This window comes from Xiphophorus hellerii, chromosome 14 (assembly GCF_003331165.1).
Source record: "Xiphophorus hellerii strain 12219 chromosome 14, Xiphophorus_hellerii-4.1, whole genome shotgun sequence".
NCBI classification, from domain to species: Eukaryota; Metazoa; Chordata; class Actinopteri; order Cyprinodontiformes; family Poeciliidae; genus Xiphophorus; species Xiphophorus hellerii.
This window is the reverse complement of record NC_045685.1, coordinates 24107563-24123819: the sequence shown is the minus strand read 5'-3', so window position 1 is coordinate 24123819 and position 16257 is coordinate 24107563. Positions and strand designations below refer to the sequence as shown.

At 35.7% G+C, this 16257-nt stretch overlaps 5 protein-coding genes and 1 long non-coding RNA gene across 14 annotated transcripts in view; 4 read left to right on the top strand and 2 right to left on the bottom strand.

The window, feature by feature from the left end:
- The window catches only part of LOC116733095 (oocyte zinc finger protein XlCOF6-like), a 778765-nt gene that overhangs the window by 258299 nt on the left and 504209 nt on the right, over positions 1–16257 (top strand). The window lies entirely within an intron of this gene.
- LOC116733104 (gastrula zinc finger protein XlCGF8.2DB-like) overlaps positions 1–16257 on the top strand; it is a 570370-nt gene that overhangs the window by 249066 nt on the left and 305047 nt on the right. The window lies entirely within an intron of this gene.
- Positions 1–16257, bottom strand: part of LOC116733103 (immunoglobulin superfamily member 3-like) — a 919724-nt gene that overhangs the window by 625146 nt on the left and 278321 nt on the right. The window lies entirely within an intron of this gene.
- Positions 1–16257, top strand: part of LOC116733131 (butyrophilin-like protein 8) — a 766651-nt gene that overhangs the window by 636117 nt on the left and 114277 nt on the right. The gene's annotated exons all lie outside the window — the stretch shown is intronic.
- Positions 1–16257, bottom strand: part of LOC116733139 (uncharacterized) — a 42641-nt gene that overhangs the window by 15000 nt on the left and 11384 nt on the right. The window lies entirely within an intron of this gene.
- The window catches only part of LOC116733156 (uncharacterized), a 32412-nt gene continuing 16563 nt past the window's right edge, over positions 409–16257 (top strand). Inside the window, exons 1-3 of the long non-coding RNA XR_004341952.1 lie at positions 409–508; positions 1189–1215; positions 7742–7797. This is a non-coding gene — a long non-coding RNA (uncharacterized LOC116733156). The remainder of the gene's footprint in view (positions 509–1188; positions 1216–7741; positions 7798–16257) is intronic.

Below are 16257 nucleotides of genomic sequence, written 5' to 3'. Positions count from 1 at the left end.
AACATGGAGGATCTGAATGAACTCATTCAGTTCAATGAATCAGAAAAACTGATTCCTCTGAGAATCAACAGATCAACTGATCTCTGTGAGAAAGAAATCTGTTAAATGAAACAACAACTAGAGCAAACATCTGGTTTATAGCAGCAGATCTACTGATTCTAGATCTATAAACTTCTGGAATAGATTTTATTGAACTGAAATGAATCAAACTGATTCTAATCAGAATCCAGATTCAGTTTTCAATGATCAGAGAATTTCTAAAAATTAGATAAAACTCAGGTTTAACATTAAAATGTTAAACAAACATGTTAGGAAACAGGAACAAGCTGGTGGTGAGTTTATGTCACAAGTGGGTTATTCATGAATCTGTGAGCAAAAACATGGAGGATCTGAAACTGAAGCTCAGAGTGTTTTATCGGTTATTCCTACACTTTTACTACGACATGCAGAGGTTTAGACAACGACTCTACAAACTCTGAGAAACAATGAAAACAATCCAACCAGATAAGTAAGTATATATTAGTTTGGTTTACATTTGTTTAGACTTCAGTTCAGTCAATAGTTACTAGTTATCAATTATTACTAGTTATATTGATATTTTTATAAATTTGCCTGTTAACTAAGACAATAACATAAGTAATAAATGTTAATGTTTCTGAGAACAGATCAATAAATCAGTGGAATCAAAGTGATTTTAATCTACAACAAATTATTTTCATTGCTGTTTCATTCTTGAATTGTAAAATATTCAAGTGCTGGACCAATTAATAAAAAATAAATTAATATTTAGTCTAATCTCATTGATTTAATCCAGAGATCTCTGAATTCTGAAGATGTTTGGACTTAAAATCTCAACAGATCAGATAAATATGTTTTATTTGATCAAATGTGAGTTTTAATCTGTTTGAGGTTCTTCTGTTTAAAGAAAGTTTCAGAAAAACAAATCTATGTCTGGTTGTTGAAAACTAAAGATCTAAACAACTTTTCTTTCTAAATTAAACTAAAGTCAAACTTGGTAAACTTGGTGTTTGGTCTTTATTTAGATTAAATACATTTTCTTTCTTAATCCAGATGATTATTCTACTGTTGTGTTAGAAAAAAAAACTAATCTTAGTCCATCAACCGTTTAATGTGAAAGTCGTGTCATTCTGTCAGAATAAAAGCCTTAAACCTGTTTTTCCTCCACAGGATTCAAATTTCAGTCACAACTTAAAGGTAAATCAGCTGATTTTCTGTCTCCTTTAGTTTTAAAAGTATAAACACTAAGAGTCCACACAACTATGATCAACACTTTATCTCAGTAAAGTTTGAATAATGAATTTAAGCTGCTCGTCATAAATGGTCAGAAATGCAGGTTAAATGTAAATACTGGTGAGGAGCTGTAGTTCTTCTAGTTCTCCAGCAGGTGGAGCCATTTCTCTGCTTCACTTTGTTTTTCTTTTTCCCATCAGCAGGAAATGTTGGTGACAAACATCTGATATCCTGACTGAACTAATTCAGTAAATTAGAGATTAAACAGACGAGATACCAGAACAGTTTGATGCAGATTATTTATCATATGAAACTCAGTGAAAGTTTATTGATTTAACATGTGGGATTATTTTAGATTGCAAGAAGGAAATCCATAATTCACTGTTAGGAGTCCAGATGTTCCTTGTATTGTTAGTGATGATGTTCCTGATGTTCTGCTGCCTCTCCTCCTCTTCCTCTCTCAGGATGAAGAGGATCTCCAGGATCCTGCTGCTCCTCATCCTCAGCTCATGTCTCTGTGGTCAGTCTCCATCTTGTCTTTGTGACAGAAAGCTCTCTAGATGGAGCTGAAAGACTCCCATGTTCCAGTTCTCAGTGTGTCTGCTCCTCTCTTTCCCTCTCTGTCTCCTCAGCAGCAACATTTGTAGTGAATGTGACACAGAGCAGCTATCAGGCAGAGGAGAACCACAGCATCACTCTGGAATGGACCTTCACCACCAAGACTCAGGGAACCTGGAGACGACTCTTTGTCCTCTGCAGCCTAGTAGCTCCTCATAAAGAACTGGTTCTGTATCAGGTCCATGAAGGTGTTGAGTTTCCAGATTCTCAGGATGAACAGTTTTCAGGACGAGTCCAGAGTGACAAAGACGTCCTCAGAGAAGGACAAATCAGACTCCATGTGTCCAGACTGAGGACTGAAGACTCTGGTCTGTATCTGTGTGACGTGAAAACTGAAGATGGATTCAACTCTGGAAGATGTCGACTCAACGTTACTGGTGAGAAAAAATCATGTAAATAATTTTTTTCCACTCAGTTCAAATTCTAATCCTGTGTTGATGAACCAACATCTTCATCTTCTACATGAATCCTCCTGGATCTCAGTTTTCATCAAATATTAATAAATATTTCTGATTTCTCTCCCTGCAGCTGCTGATCAGATCCAAACTCAGAGACCAACTTTGACTCCAGAACCAGACAGACAAGGAAGGAACATCGTCTTCATCAGTCTAGGATCAATAGTAGCTCTGATGGCTCTAATAATATTGATTATTTGTTTTAGGAAGAGGAGAAAGACAATGAAAACTAATCATTTGACAAGAGTAGATTAAAAAAAAACAAACAGATAACAATGTTGTTCACTTTACAATTGTTTAAAATTAATTTTGCCCTCACAAAAATATCAGATTTGTTTCAATCTATTCTAATGCTTAACATGTTAGATTATCATGACTTAATTTATTCGCTTAATTAATAGTGGAGAAATATTTTTATCTCCATGGCAACCATTGAGCTGTGAAAAATGTTTACTCACACTAAGTGCCTCCTATTTTTCCAAAGATTCTCCTCAGAGCTGCAGTTTCCAAGCTTCCAGCACACAGAGCATCCCTCCACTCCCCATCTCAGCTCCTTCAGACTAGCCAGCAGCAATTAGCAAACACCTGTTGGAACTGCACATCTGTTGAACTCATTATATGAGCTACTTTTCAGTGCAACACTCCTAAGACCTGCTTTAAATGGCATAATGAAGGCGCATTGTTGTGATGACATGCTGAAGGCAGAGTGTCAGAAGGAGTAGGGACTTTTAAAGAGACAGAGGCCCAATTTCAAGGTTTTAAAATGCAAAGTCAAATTTATTTTAAGTCATGTCAGCGTTTTCATAACTGAAGACAACATAGTTACTTGATTGTGCTATAAAATGTCACTATGTGCCTGGAGAATATATGATAATGTATATTTTCCATATTGCAATAATGATGACATTGAGTCATTTATTATATTGTTTCAGTTCCTGTTTTAAATAATTTATAAAATTATTTAAACCAGAACCATTGATCAGTTATTGTGTCAAAATGCCGAATCAGCTGATTGTTACTGAAACCAAAGATATTTATCTGATACACAACTTATGTTTACAGTCATATCTTTTAAATACTCTTTTGTTGAATTATGTAGATATAAAAATGTCCAATTTATTATTTTCACAGGTATATTTAAACAAATATTTTTATTAATATGTCGTGAAACAGAACACATTAAGACTTTTAAGAGGTTGTTATAAAAATCAATATTTCCCTAATTTCAGGTGAAATCAAATAATTAATTTTAAAGTGACAATTTCTATACATTTCATCAATTTCAGAGATGAACATAAAACATTATGACATAAAAGTCTTTTGCTTTTCTTTAACATACATTTTACCTTCACTGCTAGTTTGTTGTTTCTTTGTTGAAAAGTTATAAACGTAAATGTTTCATTATAGAATTGTTATTACTTTCAAAGTTTTCTCTTTAAACTTAATGTTTCAACTCAAATCTTCTGATGAGTTTATATTTTTGATAAGCTGCGTTTCTGGTGTGTAGCTGTGAATGGTTGTGGTTTCACACCACATAATGTGTGTGAATGTGTTACAATAAGCTGCTAAACTGAATTTGTCTTTTGGAATAAATAAGATATTGTGAAGTTCAGAATCTGAAGCTCTTAATAAAACATTTATTTTTCTTCCAGCTGCGTCTCCATCTTGCTTCAACTTGTCAGAATCTCTCACTGTTTCCTGGTTTCCACTTTAAACAAGGATTCACATTTTACCTGCATTTGGTTCCGTCTGGTTTTCACCTTATAGACATTAATGTCAGATTGTTTCAAGTTCACCTGTGTTCATATTAAAACTTCCATCAAGTTTAATGTTGTCAGCATGTTTTATACTGACAACATGAAATATAAGTTTTGTTTTGACACTACGCCCTCTATTGGTGAAAAGTCACCACAACAACAACATCATACATTGTTATAAATAATAGAGACAGATTAGAAAATATTTGTTTTGGTGGAAAAAGAAAAAATAAAATTTTAATACAAAAACAGGAAAATCTGGATTTTTGTGTGTTTGCACCCATTTTGATGCTGGGTTTTAATATTTAATTTTAAAATATATAAATTCAATTATGTAAATATTAAATTTGTGAATTTTGAAAAACAGATACTTCATTTCTTCTGAATTATTCTGACTTGTTTGAAAGTTTAAGAACAAAAACAATTTTAACAGGTGACAGATCTCTGTCAGAGACATCAGAGAAGCTGAAGAGAATCCAGCAGAGCTCTGATTTTATTTTTATTCAGGTTTTGTAGCCATTGTCTAATATGTCTAACAATTCTCCTCACTATTGAACCACTGTTTAATGCCTTAATGCAGTTTATGAATTTTGTTTATCTGAATCAATACCGTTTCAATCATTCAAGTTGATTTGTTTCAAACATTTCTGCAACAAGGCAGTTCAAAGAGCTTTACATCCTAAAAATACACACACACACACACACGCCCGCCCACACACCCCCACACGCACACACACACACACCCACACAATGTACAAAGTTAAATCAGCAGAATGACACAAGAGACTTTAACTTCCTGGATTTTAAAGAGAACAACTGAAGTAAACAGATGTTCAATTATTACTTTCTAAGCTCTTTTCATCTTTATTTAAACATAAACTGAATAAAAATGATTAACTTAAATTTACATTTTCAGGCAAAAGCCAGAAAGTTTAATTTGCAACCCTTATTCCAGAACGCCACAACGATGAAACTTTATTACAGAAACCATCAACCATTAACCATCAACATGCTTCCTGTCCAACATCTCACTGCTTTCACTAGAGATGTTTTAACTTATTTGTCACTTTTTTGATCATATCATTAATTAAACCATGGGCTTCTTTAAATTATCTTTAAATGATCAGAAAGACAGAAGTGGGAATTTTATCAAAGTTTTGAATTTTGAGCTAAATCTCATGAAAACAGAACAAAATAAAATTATGAATGTTTAGAAATAAATGTTAACTGTAGTTGAATCAGCCTGTCAGGGATATTTTCTGTAAACACGTCAAAAACACAATTCCTGTTTCTTTCTCATATGAACCATAAAGATCATTTGCTTTCTGAAGCAGTAAAAAATGTTTTCAGAAAGAATGACGGTTTGTTAGTTAAACCTTTCAGTGATGAACAGATTCAGCTGGTATTTGTGTTTCTACATCTCCAGCGTAAATAATGAATGAATCATCAATAAGTTATATTTAATTCAAAATGATTTTTCACCCTAAAAGTCTTTCAATCTGTACAAACTTAAATTGATTTGAATATTTTGGCCCTAAAATAATGTGTGACTTCCCAGAGTTAAATTATATATCAGTAAATGTGTCTGCAAAGAGCTGCTGAACCAGAACATTATTTTCTTTTCAGATAATCAAACTCCCTCTAACCTGAGCAGCTCAAGGCAACCAATCAGAGGCGACAGCAGGTAGTTTCTGTTGGTTTAACTGTCAACAGGGCTGAGGGTGGGGATATTTTTTCGTTTAAGTGATGAAATTGAAAGAGAAAGTACAAAGAGATCTGCCTTCCAGGCAGCTTTCTTTGAGTCCCAAAGAACAATTAATGATACAGCAAGAGAAAAAGAATAGAGAAGCAGATTAAAGGAATAAAACTGGAAGCACCTTCATTCTCCAACAGACGTTAGTTTCCACAGTAGATCAGGTGAGTAAATATGTTCTACTTTATTATAGGTCACTTTTTTTTTTATCTTATTTCTACTGTTAAGATGTGGAGAAACTAGGAAAACGTTTAACACCTTGGTGTTGTTGACACACTATACCTAAATTCAACTCTATATTGAATTTAGAATAACACATTGACCTTCTGGGTTCTGACATGGATCTTCAGAAGCTCTTTCAGAACCAAAAACAAAGATGGAAGCAAAGATTTCATAGCTAATAAGACAATCTGCTGAAGAACATGATGGAGGTTTTAAGGCTCTTCAAACTGACCCATGAGTGAGAACTGTAGTTAAAGAAGGGATGTGGCTCAATGCATCAGTCATTGCTTCCACATCTGCATTGAGTTATGTGAAAAATCTGATTTTCTTTTATTAAAAGAAAAGTAAAATTTCTGTGTAACTGCAATGCCATGTTTAAAAATGTCCCAAGTAACAAAAAGATATTTTGAAAGAAAAAGAAGGAATTATGACTGTCTTTCATGCAGGAAGATTAAAGGTTAAAGTCTTCTGCTATTTCCAAATGTTGCTGTCATGATGATGGAATGCCATCTTCTGAAAATACCAAAAATATTTGCTTGGTCAGCTCTAAGAATAGAATAGAATTCAACTTTATTGTCATTGCACTGTCACAAGTACAAGCAACGAGATGTTTCTTGTTGCTTGTACTTGTGATGTTTTTATGTTTCTTTGTAATCACATACTTTGCTGTAAGGTAAAATGAACCAGTTTATGTAATTGGAATCTTTCTGCACTGCGAACTATGAAGTAGTGAAGAATAACAGCTCAAAGGTACAAAGGTAGTGAAGCATTAAAACAAAAGTATGTGGTAAAAGGAGGTAAATATTTAACTCCTCCCAGCAGCTCAAATTACAGTTTATTTTCTGAATAACAGTTTTACCTCCTCTAGGCGTCATGTGTGAAATTCATAATGTGACAGGTGAGCATGCAGCTTCAGCACAGTGGAGTGGTGGGTGTGTGGCGATGTGGGTTTAACTGTCACAAGATGTGAATGGTGAGTTTACTGACACTCTGGCTTATGGAGGAGGAAGAGCGTCGTATTTTCTAAAGGCCGTAGTGGGTTGAAACACTCAGTATTATTGTTATTAATTTTTTGGACCTGGTCAGTCGTGTCTCAGTCAGTATAATGTTGAAAATATAAACATTTTAAACGGAATAAACTGATGATTGCTGATTTTTTATTTTTTTATTTTTAATGTGACCTAGGGTGAGTTTGAAACACTCGTCAGACAGATATAACTCATCTGAGTTTTGTCCATTTTGTCCCTCAACGCCATTATTAGTTTTGCCACATAATTAAATCTTAAACTCAACGACCAGGTTTCTAAATAATTCTTTAACCCCATTCAACACAGTAATGTCACTTCATGTGAATTGTGATGCATGTATAATAAATAATTGTTGCATCAACAACAATTTCGCCCATATTTTGTGTTTACTAGAAATTAAATATACATAATCCTTATTTCTGACAGACTCTTAGCAGACATGCAAATGTTTAACAGTAGAACAAGAAAACTAATCAACAGTTTGAGTGAACAGAAATATCAGAAACATCAGAGAAACTGAAGTTGCTGAGTTCAGGCGTTTCCATCTGAAGGAGCTGAGATCAGTCTTATGAGTTAAATATATTAAAACTGCAGCAGTAATTGTTGGTTATAGTGTGAGCTGATGTTCTGCTGCCTCTCCTCCTCTTCCTCTCTCAGGATGAAGATGATCTCCAGGATCCTGCTGCTCCTCATCCTCAGCTCATGTCTCTGTGGTCAGTCTCCATCTTCAGTCTAAATCCATCAATAATCTCTCGTTTCTCTCCTCTGTTGGTTTGGAAATCTTAGTATTAGGTCAAAAATGCACTTAGAAGTAATATTTATTACTTAATACATATAAGATCTGAACAATGCTCACTTACAGAACTGTTCAATAAACAGATCATAAGGAAACTATTGAATCCTTTGTTGCTGACGGCTCTCGCCCTTTACATGCTGAGATCATTTCTGCCTTCTGGCCTCCGGCTCAGATTCCTTAGTATGAAAAGTATCAGGTTCATGAAATCCTTTGTTCCTACAGCAATTTGTTTTTTTAACTGAAGACAAGGTAGAGGAGCTCACACCTGATTGTTGGCGGATTTCTGTCGCTGATGTTTGTAACAACTGTTGATCGACAATGACACACTGCTGTACTCGTCCCATTATGTATTAATTTATATTTGATGTATATTTCATTGTTTTTTATTTTTTAACTTTTGATACTTTGTCTTTTAGTTGTTATGTTTTTTTGTAATCACATACTTGCTGTAAAATTAATTGCCCATTTGGGACATGAATAAATCTGAATCTGAATAATCAATGAAAGTCCAGCCAAATCACCAACAGAGTCATTTGCTTTGTTCCTCTTGCCTTAACTTGTGTGAATGTAAACTCAAGTTGCTGAGATGGACTCTGTCTCTTTGCGTGTCTTCAGTGTCCCCGTCAGTTTCCACTCAGGTGAAGTATGTAGGAGACCAGTTCATCCTGCTGCCCTGTGAGTTTTCTACATTTGACATGGAGAACCCCACAGTGGTGTGGAGCCACTCCAGCCTCACTCCTTCAACGGTTCACCAGCTTGATCTACAAGGAAATGAACTGACGAACCAGAACCGGCTTTACAGAGGCAGAACATCCATGAAGGCTGATGCTCTGGAAACTGGAGATCTGACCTTGAATCTGACAAACCTACTGCAGTCTGACAGTGGGACCTACAGCTGCACCATCAGGACCTCTAGAGGAGAGGAGCAGAGAGTTGCAGAAGTCGAACTGCTAGTGAAAGGTAAGTTACAGAATCTGCAGCTACAGTTCACAGATCAGACGTGATGATATTCTTCATGTTTCTCCACAGAACTGTTTCCATCATGGGCCACAGCTCTCCTGGTGACGCTCCTGGTTCTGGTTCTTATAATCTCTGCTGGTCTTTTATATCATTTTCGGGACCGTTTTAACTCAGGTGAGTCTGTAAAGGGTCAGCAGCTAGTCTCTTTTCACTTCTGCATTGTTTTTATTTTGAAAGAGACCCTGAGCTGGATCAGTGAAGCTTTTCTATCTTTGTTTCTGATGAGATTTGGGGGATTTTTAGGATTTGACATCAGATTCTAAGTCAAATATGTGTAGCTTCATGTCTGTCAGGATGAATTGAGATGAGAGGAAACATCTACAGAAAATGGTGAGGCAGAGACTGAGAACAACGGAGAGCTTTTTAGTTTAGTAGCTCAGAGACTGATGCTTCTATATCATGCAGCTTTTTGCCCTCTGTTGATAATTTGCTTCACATGCTAATTTAGTATCATCTGTCTGGTTGGTTCCTCATTAGTATCCGAGTCATTCTTCAGTAAATACTCCAAAACGATCTTAAGAAAGCAATCTCTCTTTAACTGTAACTTGCTTAGGGAAGTTTCTGTCCAATGTGAGACAGACATCAGTTAAGCCAAGTCCACTAGCTTGTCTCCTACCAAACCTTCTGTCTGTCCGACCATCGGAGCTGCAGCTGCTGTCTGTCCAATCACTGAACAGATAAATGTGTGGATGTGCCACAACTTTCTGCAGCTGAACAGAAACCAAACTGAAGTTATTATCTTTGGGCCTGGAGAGGAACGATATAGAGTTGTTCCACAAATGGTGTGTGATGTTTGTATGATGTAAAGCACTTTGAACTGATTGGTTGCTGAAATTTGCAAAACAAATAGACTTGACTTGTACATCACATTTGTTTATGTTCTTCAGTTTACCAGGCAGAGGTAGATTCAGGGGTGGAGACTGTCCTACTGCGCTGCAAAACCACAGTGCGTCTACCCAGAGACGCTACAGTGGAGTGGATGGACAGATACAGGAAGGTGCATGTGTTTAAAAACGGCTCTGATCAGCCAGAAGAACAGGATCGATTCTACAGAGCCAGAACAAGCGTGAATGAGGACCTGCTGCAAACTGGAGAGCTCAGTCTCACTTTGAAATACCCGACAGATGGAGACAGCAGCATATACACCTGCAGAGTCTACAGCAGCAATGGAAATGTCCTGGTGAAGAAACAAGTAGAACTCGTTGTCAAAGGTCAGTGGTTTAATCCATATGCTATTAAGGATAAGGATCTGTTCCTTTAACAGAACAGGAACAGATCAGCTGTGTTGATGTAACACAAATGAACTGGGTGGATCCCAGTTCTGTTAATAAAATGGTGTGACTGTGATGCCATTAAGTTCTTCTTTTGTGTTGATGTTAAAGATTTATGTGAAATGCTCTACAGACCCAATAACTAGAATCACTGAGGAGAGAAAAATAGTTTTGACAGTTTTTCCCTTCAGACCCACAAATATAAAAGTGAGAAAAGCAGCTGACAGCAGCAGCACATGGACCAAATATCACAATACCATCAGAACTCTGCAGAACTTTTCTGTTACCTCTGATCTGATCTGGTTCCTCGTTCTGAAGTTTGAAATCATTCAATAACATTTTAAAGATGAGTTGCAACGTTTTGCTCATGTTGGTCTTTGTTGTTCTTTCAGTCTGTCAGGTAGAGGTGGTAGAGGGGGCGGAGTCTGTCCTGCTGCCATTCAGGACAACACGCCAGCTGCCGGGAGATTCTGATGTGGAATGGAGTTTTTTGAGCAAGATAGTCCATATTTACATAAACGGTTCTGATAAGCCTGAAGAACAGGACCAGTTCTTCAGAACCAGAACCACGATGAATGAAGAGCTGCTGAATTCTGGAGACCTCAGCCTGACTCTGAAGCAACCCATAGAGGCAGACAGTGGAGACTATAAATGCATATTAGACAGCAGAACCATCTGGAGAGTGAAAACAGTCCGACTCAAAGTGAAAGGTTGGTTTACTTTCTGCTCTCATGTTTGTCTGACTGTTTGTCTGACTGACTGTTCTGTGTCCTCAACAGCAAGAGCTCAAGTTCAGGATCACAGAGAAGACATGAGAAGAAGAGGAAACTCCACTGATCCAACTCCTCTGATGGTTGATCAGTCACTCTGATCATTTCATTGTTGTTAAATTATTGATCCAGTTCTAAGTTGGATCATAGACAAAATCCCCTAAAACTGTCAGAGAGTAATCTTTACCTCCTGATTCTTGTTCCAATATGCAGAGTGAATATTTATTTTCCACAGCGGGTAGCACTGTTGCCTTGCAGTAAGAAGGTCCTGGGTTCAATTCCAGGTCTTTCTGCATGGAGTTTGCATGTTCTCCCTGTGACTGTGTGGGTTCTGCATGGTTGTTTGTCCTGTTTGTCTCTGTGTTGCCCTGAAATGGGCTGGCAGCCTGTCTAGGGGTGACACCTAGTGGAGACAGGCAGCAGCAGCCCTCAAAACCCCACTAGGGACCAGCTTGTGAGAAAATGGATGGATGTCATTCCTTGTACTTTTCAGGTTTTTAGATCTTAGAAAAGTCTAAAACGGTTTCTGGACTCAACCAGAACCATTGATCTGTTCTGTTATTAAAATGCTGGATCAGCTCATGGAGATTGTTACCAAGATAAAAGATCTTCATCTGACGTATTTATTCTGTTTAGGATTTTCAGATGATGGAAATAAATAATAACATCATATAAATACTAATTATTCATGCAGCCATAATATCTGCCACCTGATCAGCCTGATCACCTTAAACATTGTGTGAGCAACAGATAACCTCAATTTCCCTATGAGATTAATAAAGTTCAACCTAACCAGACATTGTGTTTCTTCACTTCAAGCTGCTTCAGTCAGTTGGTTAAACCAACAGTTGGTTTAACAAGTTGGTTAAAATGATTATTTTCCTGCTGCTTGTTTCATCTTATTGTAAGTAAATCTGTTTACACGAAATAAATCAATAAAGTTGAAGAGACGAGGATGCAGAATAATAATATTCACCATAATCAGTCAAATCTATAAAGATCCAACCAGGAAGTAAAATGTTACCTCAGCAGAGATCAGCTGCAATGTGTGGTTTTGTCCACATGGTGGCGCTCTAAGCTCTGACTAAAAGCTGCTCAGCAGTGAAAGTTAGTATTTCTCCTCCTTTCTGTCTTTATTCAGTTCTGATGTGAAAACACAGATTTAGAAATGTTTCTTTAATGAAATGTGTTTATTTCTAACAGCTTTAAGACGTGATTATTAAATATTGATCTGATCAGTTGATCAGCAGCTTCATCCTGATGCTTCACTCAGTGATCTTCACTTCAGTTTACATGAAACAGAATCAGGAAACAACATGAAATAATTTAGTAACATTTGTTGATTTAATTTATTTTGATGCATTAATTGAACATCTTTCATCAGATTCTCTGTTTCTACTTCCTGTTTATTTATTTAACTTTAAAGATAAAGATTTAACTGAGAGAACATTCTAAAAAAACTGTAAACAAACAGCAACAGGCAAAATTATATTTTTTTTTAGCTCAGCAACAAAATATCAATATACAGAAATTATTGTTGAAAATAGTTTAAATTTTGAAGTGATCAGTAATTCAACAATCAAATTAGGACTGAAGACACAAACTAGACCTGAGTTTTAACAGAAATAATTTTTCATTAAGTAAAACTGAATAAAACAAAGTTTATACTGTTTGGAAGGAATAATGTACAATTTAATGTAGAACTCATAACTAAATATAAACATATAAAAGAGTGAATTAAATAAAATTAGCTTGAAATTTCATTTAATCAGAACAAATCTGATCTTACTTACTGCAGTTCTTGGAAGAATAAGTTTATATTTTAGATCTGAAATTCCTGCATATTCTATATTCCTCTATGTCTTTACTATATCTATTCTACTTTGTATAGATCTGGGAATAATAACCACACTTCAGAAAAAAGCAGTAAGGATAATTAATATATTAAGATTAAAAACATTTTTTTACAAAATCATGTACATTAAAATTTCCATTGGATAATGTACACACATAATGTACAACACAAAAATATTCAAGAATAATTTACAGAAAGAGAAGGAGGGCGGGATTTAATCTGAAGTTTCTCCTTTTCTCTCCAGCAGCTGCTGATCAGCTTCAACCTCCGACTGAGAAACTACAACCAGACAGTCGAAGAAGGATCGGTCTTTATGTTTTACTGGGATTGTTTGCGCTCATCGTCATTTATTTTTTTATATCACTTTTATGCTTTTAAAAAGCAAACTAGAAGGAAATCTGTTTACAACCAAACACATGTTTAGTTTCTCTGAGAAATGACACCAGAACTCTGAAAACACTGATATGAAGGACTAATGAAAAAAAAAAACATCCATTAAATTTATTTATTAACAGTTTATTATTAAAGCAATAATGTGGAAATAATATTTCTGTGTAAACAGATATGTCAGGTTTGATTTTAAAGAAGATATAAGTTTGAATGTAGCTGTTAAAACTTTTCATTGAAATCTGCTGCTTGTTTTTATTTTTGTTTTTAATTCTCTTTATGTCCTATAAAGTGTAAATGTTTCAATAAATGTGTAGATTAATAGCTGTAAATAAATGCCAACACTTTATAAATAAGACATAAATAAATATGTATTCTTTCATTGTTTGTTTCAGAGTTTTTCTGACATTTTTTAAATTTTATCATGAAAATAAGAATCTTTACTTAAAAAGATTTTCATTTATACTTTTAAGTCATCATTTTGTCAGCAGAGTTGATCAAAACTCTAAAATTAATTCATCCAGTTCACAGTTTCATCTTTTCTCAAAGAGTTTGATGTTATTCTAGTTTTCAGATATTTTTTATGTTTATTTTTTAAAGCATCTAATACCTGAATTACTGCAGCAGATTTAAACCATCCTCAAACAAAGACCAGGGGCCAAACAAAATCATTTCAAGAGCCGTAAAGTTTAACCTGAGCCACAGTTTAGGCAACAATAATCTGCACATCAACACATTTATTGTTTAATCAGATATAAATGGTAGAACAAGTCAGAACCAGTAAACAGAATCAGATCTTTTCCAGTTCAGTTTAGTTGATCTAAAGTTTAATTTGCTCAAAGAAACAAAGTCAGTTTTAGTGACTGAAACTCTGCAGCTGAACCTGAAACATGTGAAGAGACACAATCTGCCTGGAAACAAGGAAAACTGATATCAGAGGAGAAATGATTGAGTGGAAATGAGTCTGGATGGAAAAATGTCTTTATGCCATCAGTTTGGAGCAAATGTCAGAGTTTCTCTGGATTCAGATTCTCTGATTCTTTAGTTGTTTATTCTGAACGTCTTTACTGAACGTCTCTGAGGATTCAGTCACATTTAATCACAGGCTGACCTGAACATCCAACACTGTATTAACTCTTTATTTCCTCATCCTGGATCCAGATGTTGAACCTGAAGCTGCTTCGATTGGAGGAGAAATCCTCAGAAGAAGGAGGATAAAAAGTTTGATGTGAAGCTGCAGAGAGAAACACAGAGGAAGAGGAGGAGCTGCTGTGCTCAGCTGGAGACATATAATAAATAGATACATAATAATAATAATAAAATCTGGAGACATTTTAGAAACAAACATCAGAGATGGTTTATAATCCACCAGTATGAACCGCCTTCATGCTTCAGCAGGATCTGAAAGGAGCAAAAACACAACTTAGAAGCTGCAATGTGTGGTTTTGTCCACATGGTGGCGCTCTAAGTTCTGACTAAAAACAGATTTAGAAATGTTTTCTTTAATGAAATGTGTTTATTTCTAACAGCTTTAAGACGTGATTATTAAATATTGATCTGATCAGTCGATCAGCAGCTTCATCCTGATGCTTCACTCTGTGATCTTCACTTCAGTTTACATGAAACAGAATCAGGAAACATGAAATAATTTAGTAACATTTGTGGATTTAATTAGCTGTTATCTCCATCCTGAGCTGCTGTACTGGCAGAAAGGCGGTTTGTTCATCTCAGCTCTGGTTTTGTGTCAAACGTACCGCAGCTTCCTGCCAGAATGATCTCCAGGTTCAAAGTCATGAAACTCAAAGGAGGTCAAACACTTTGGTCCACTGGAGTCTGCAGGAATCAGTGGAAAGTCATCATCACTCCAACCTCTGGTGCAGTTTGCAGCTACAGGTAATATCAGATGAACAGCAGATCTGAAATTAAAGGTGCATTCCCAAACTTCATCAGTCCAAGGCCAACCAGACGGCAGGAAGAGATGACAGCTGCAGACATTGGCGGCCATTCACCATTTATATCAAATCAGTGGTTTATTTATTCCTCCAGTTTCCATGGTGACTATTAAATACTTTCCTCTGGTTCTGATGTCACTTCAGTAAAAGTCCATAAAGATCCAAAAACTTTATCTGATGCTCCATGATGAAAGTCGTTCATTCACGTTGATCCAGAAACTGATGGACTTTGTCCTCAACACTGCTGAGCTCCATTGAACCAGCATTATATGGGTTACAGTTGTTACTGCGCCCTCTGGTGGTGACACGTAAACACAACAACATAATCAGAAATTGTTTCTAAATAAATGAGACATATTAGCGAAGTTTTGATGAAAGATTTAAAAAAAAAAACAGTTTTGATATTGAAATTGAGAAGTTCTGATATTTTTTTATTTGTAAATCATTTGGCTTCTTATATTGTTGGATATTAATGTTTTTTTCTTTAAGATGTTGAAGCTTCGTTGGATCAGAACCAACACTTTTCATACCCTGAGTGTCTCCTGATGAACGTTGGAGACAGAGAGGGAAGAGACCAGAGCACAGAAACATTTTCATCTTAAAACATTTTTGCTTTCAGTTTTGTGTTTTTCCACATTTTAGTTTGAGACAAGTTGTGGTTGTGCATAATGCAGCGGAAGACAAAGGGCAAGTCTAAGCACATATTTCTGGCACAGTTCCCAGATGGATCAGTCAATGTGTTGACTGATCTTGTATCATATTAACATCCAGGAAAAAAAATCCCAGAGATTCTCAGGATGTTTTCGACTCACTCAAAATAAAAAGTACTCATGGAGAGTTTTCTGGTTTCAAAAAGGAGCGTTTTCTTTACTCATAAAAATAACAGAAATATTCTCCCAGTGGACTTCATACAAAAGTTAAAATATAAACATTAATTTTGTTTTGAAAACTGTTTCACTCCTTCACCAAACAATCAGATCAACCACAGCAGCTTGTTAATCACAGCAGGAGGCTGACTGACCAGGAGGAGAGTCTAGTCAAAGTAAATAAATAACAATAGATCTACCAACAGCATAACCTTGGATCAAAACAAGAAATGACAGAAACAAGCTCTGACAGGTC